Genomic DNA, 4,264 nt, shown 5'->3' on the forward strand with positions numbered 1-4,264 from the left:
TCAGGACACTGTGAGGTGTAGGGGAGGCTGAGGATGTGGCAGGGCCTGAGCAGAGGGAGGGGACTGGATAAAGGTCTTGCTCTAAGAGGATCTGGGGCGACCGTAGTGAGGGCTGCTCTTTAATTGATTTGTTTTAGTAACTTTCCTGCATAGTGCGCAGTGGTCAATGGTAAACAGTCGTATTTATAGGACGTGCCTGCTCCGGCTCTGTGCAGTGACTGTAATACAGACCCACGCCGCCTCATTGCGGCCTGGGCAGGGAGATGCTGCTACTGTCCCTATTTTGTAGATGAAGAAACAGAGACAGAAAAGGTGAAGAAAGTTCCCCTACGTGGTCACACTGAGCATGGCTGAGCCCACACAGGTCCCCACGGGGAGCCCCTGAGTCTGTCCCAGCAGGACCCTGGGCTGCCCTGCCCTCCACACAGTCACTGGTTTGGGGGCCTTTCCTCTGACAGGGCTCATTCTGTCTCTTTGCCCCTCTCCCTTCCCCAAAGCTTTTTAAGTCTCTGGCAGGAATCTTGAAAGGGAGGGAGGGCAAGATTCCCCTTCTGTGGGGATGCGTTCAGGTACCTTTTTTATGCAGGGCCCCAACAGGAAGGGACCTTGGTGGGATTCATGTTTAGGTGATCAGAACAAGCAGGAAAGCGGGGCACCTGTGATGGCCCCACAGTGTCCCTGATGACGTGGTCTGTCTCTGAGGCTCCCAGTGTCACTGTCAGTGGGCCAAAGGACAGCAGGTAGCAGGAGCTGGTGTGTCTTTTACATGAGGGCTCGGCCTCTGGGTCCCTCATCCCAGGGTGGAGAGGTAACTGGTGGTGTGTGAATGATGCAGAGATAAGGAGCCGTTTCCACCACTGGCCTTCAGGCCCTGGGTGTTTAGAAGGAAGGACCCGGTTTCCTGGACAGAACGGAGCTGAGGTGTGGTTGCAACTGGGCGGGAGGGAAAGGGTCAGTTTCTTCCCAGACAAACCTTGTGACTTCTGAGAACCACAGAGTCTTCCCAACAGGGCCGGGAGGAGCCTGGGCCAGCTCCCTGTGGGTGTCAGTGTAGTGGGCCCCCACCCCCACCATGACCAGCAGTAGGAAATGCTCTGCTCCCCCGAGGGGCTGACACTGCGGAGGCCCAGAGCTCGCTGACCTGCCTCCGGCCTCCCCTCGCTCCCTGACTGCCCCGACCCTGTCTCTCCCCAGCTCTGAGCACATGGAGGGCTGCTGCAGCTGCTCCTGGCTCCGCCTTCTCCCCTCCCTGCTTCTCCTGGTCCAGCTGCCCCCCGGGGGGTCCATAGGTGAGTGTCCCCATCCCTCTTTGTCTCCCTCAGTGGTGTGGGAATCTCTGGGCACTCCACTGGGTCTCTCTGTCAGACCTCAGCTCTAGAAGGACTGAGGTGCTCCACCAAGGACTAATGTAATGAAGAATTGCACGTGGGTCACTAAACTGTACAGTAAGTGTAGGGGGTCTTGACAGCTGGCCAATGATTAGCTTTTTGATGTTTTCGAAAAGCCAAATATCAAAAATGATGTAAGGGGACATGGGCATGCACAGTGGTCATGGAGGAGGTGAGTGAGACAGGGATGAAACAAGGACTTTCAGGAGAGGGGCGTGAGCTGTGAGGATCCCCTGGGAAAGGCGTTTCCCGCAGCGGGGAGCAGCCAGGGCGAAGCTGGCGCGGTTCCTGGCTGTGCCTGGCTGGGGTGTCGGGGAGCAGCAGAGAGAGGGAAACAAATGCTGGCTGGAATAGACAGACGGGGGAGGAAAACACGAGTTGGGGTTACAGAGGTTGTGGGGGTTAACCTGGTTGGGCCTCTGGGCACAGGAGGGTGTTGAATAGATCGGGGACGTGGATGAGCTTATATACGATCAGAGGGTCACAGACGTGATGGCGGGGAGAGGACAGGCGGGGAGGCTCGTGTAGGCCCTATTTAATTTATTGTTATTTAAAATTTTGATATAGGGCACATGTGCCCACAAGAGAGAGACGGAGAGAGAGAGAGAGAGAGAGAGAGAAAGAGAGAGAGAGAGAGACAGAGAGGGAAGTGAGAACATAAGCTTCCAGGTCCAGGAGCTGAACCACAGTTGGCCATGTGGGATCCTGCTGGCCCCAGGATGTAGGTGTTTGTTTATTTATTTATTTATTTATATTATTAATTTATTATTATTATTTTAAGTTGGCTATAGGGCATGTGCCCCAGCCAGAGAGAGACAGAGAAAGAGAGAAAGTGAGAAAGCAAGTCACAGACCTGGGACTCGAACTGTGGTCAGGCATGTGGGAGTCCAGTGCCTCAACCACCATGCCACCTAGTGGCCCCTGCATCTAGGTTTTAAGTGAACATATAATTCAGTGGAGGAGAAAAATATGGACAGAAAAAATAAACTTAGAAGTGGGAGTGTGGAATTTCCTGAGTGTGGCTGACCGAGGCCACGGGGATGCAGGATTTCCTGGAGGCCAGGCCAGGTTAGAGCCATGATTCTCAAAGACTCACCTGGGTCAACAGCATCGCCTTCCTTGGGAACCCCTTAGAAATGCACATTCCTGACCAACCTAACCAGCAGCCCTGGGCTGAGGCTCAGCATGTGTTTTACAAGGTCCTGTGGGTGCCAGCTCAGTGCGAGATCTCTGGGTTAGAGTCCTTCCTGCAAGGGCCTGGGGCCAGGAGCACAGGCCTTTGGGGAGTCTCTGAAGTCATTTTTGGGCCCCATGACTGTGGTCAGAAGATCTCACCAGGGTCAGCGTCATCACTGCTCAGTCTAGCAGGTCGTGTGGGGTCACGTCAGCCAGCATCTGCCCCGGCCTGCCTGGCCTCCCCATCTGTGCTGTGTGCTCACCCCGTGTTCTGTGTCTCACAGCTTCTCACTCCCGTGTTTGTGTCCACAGATGAGTTCGTGGTCATGGGCCCCTTAAGCCCTATTGTGGCAGTGCTGGGCAGAAGTGCCACTCTGTCCTGCTCCCTGTCCCCACCCATGAGCGCAGTGACTATGGAACAGCGGTGGTTCCGCACTAAGTTCTCAGAGGTGGTGTTCAGCTTTCGGGACCAACAGGAGCAGAAGGAGGAGCAGATGGCCCAGTATGCAGGGCGGGCCTCGCTGGTGAGGGACTGCCTTGCCCAGGGGGAGGCTGCCGTGCGCATCCACAAGGTCTGGGTTTCTGACAACGGGCTGTACACCTGCTTCTTCAGGAAGGGAGGGTTCTACAAGGAGACAACGAGGCCAACTTGGAGCTGAAGGTGGCAGGTGGGTGACTTGATTTATATTCTAGAGTGTTGAGCACTAGATTTGGGAAGAACCTCAGATTAAGGGACATCCAGTTCAGATCTTCAATTTCTACTTTAGGAAAACGAGGCTTATTCATTTTATAACTTTATCGATACAAATATGCTGAACCACTTATATAAAGGGATTTCAAAAAGTTCAGGAAAATAGAATTAAAGCAGCATTTTGTTTTGGTGCCAAAAGAATTAAAATCCATGTATAGTGTTTTTCTTTTTAATTGTTGAAGGGCGTGTGTGCTTGCCAGAGAGAGACAGAGAGACAGAGAAAGAGTAAGCACCCCCCCACCCCCGCCGTGTGGTGTAGTCATGCTACAATCTCTTCTTCATTTCTCCATCCTGTCAGGATTTGGGGGACACCTACACACGAGTCTGGTGTGTTTTTCAAGTTGCTGGGGACCTGAACTCAGACTGTGGTCATTCATGTGGAATCCTGCTCCCATAGTTACTGGGCTATACAGCCGGGCACACGGTTCTCTTCTTTTTTTATATTAAGTGATTTGCTGCTTTAAAAAAAATTGAAGATTATCTATTTTATTTATCATTATTATTAATTTTTTTAAAGTTTGATATAAGGCATGTGTGCTCACTAGAAAGGGGGGTGGAAGAAAGTGAGAAAGCAAGCCACCCGGTCTGGATGGATCTGGAACTACAGTCAGCCATGGGAGAGTCCAGTGCCCCAACTACCACCTACCTGCTGCCCCCTTAACTATTTTCATACTGCATGTTTCCACGAAATTTTTGAAGATCCTCTCATATGGGCCAGCTGTTCTGGCACCTGGGATACAGCAGGAAGCAAATAAAGATCCCTGACTGTGGACTTCATGTTCTAGGGGCAGAGGTAGAAAGTCACAGGAAGTAAGTAGGGTGTGGACGATGCAGGAGGGTGACGAGTCTTAGGACGGAAGACCAGGTAGGACAGGGAAGGTTTGGGGTGTGGTGGGGCGTGGGGAGGCTCAGTTACTCAGGGCCTCACTGAGCATCTGAACCAGGCTCC

At 52.7% G+C, this 4,264-nt stretch overlaps 1 pseudogene; it reads left to right on the plus strand.

The window, feature by feature from the left end:
- Positions 1–2,524: 2,524 nt before the first annotated feature.
- Positions 2,525–3,240, plus strand: LOC114005709 (butyrophilin subfamily 3 member A2-like; annotated as a pseudogene).
- Positions 3,241–4,264: the final 1,024 nt, after the last annotated feature.

The sequence above is a fragment of the Tupaia chinensis genome, unplaced genomic scaffold (genome assembly GCF_000334495.1).
Source record: "Tupaia chinensis unplaced genomic scaffold, TupChi_1.0 Scaffold144314_1, whole genome shotgun sequence".
Lineage (NCBI taxonomy): Eukaryota > Metazoa > Chordata > Mammalia > Scandentia > Tupaiidae > Tupaia > Tupaia belangeri.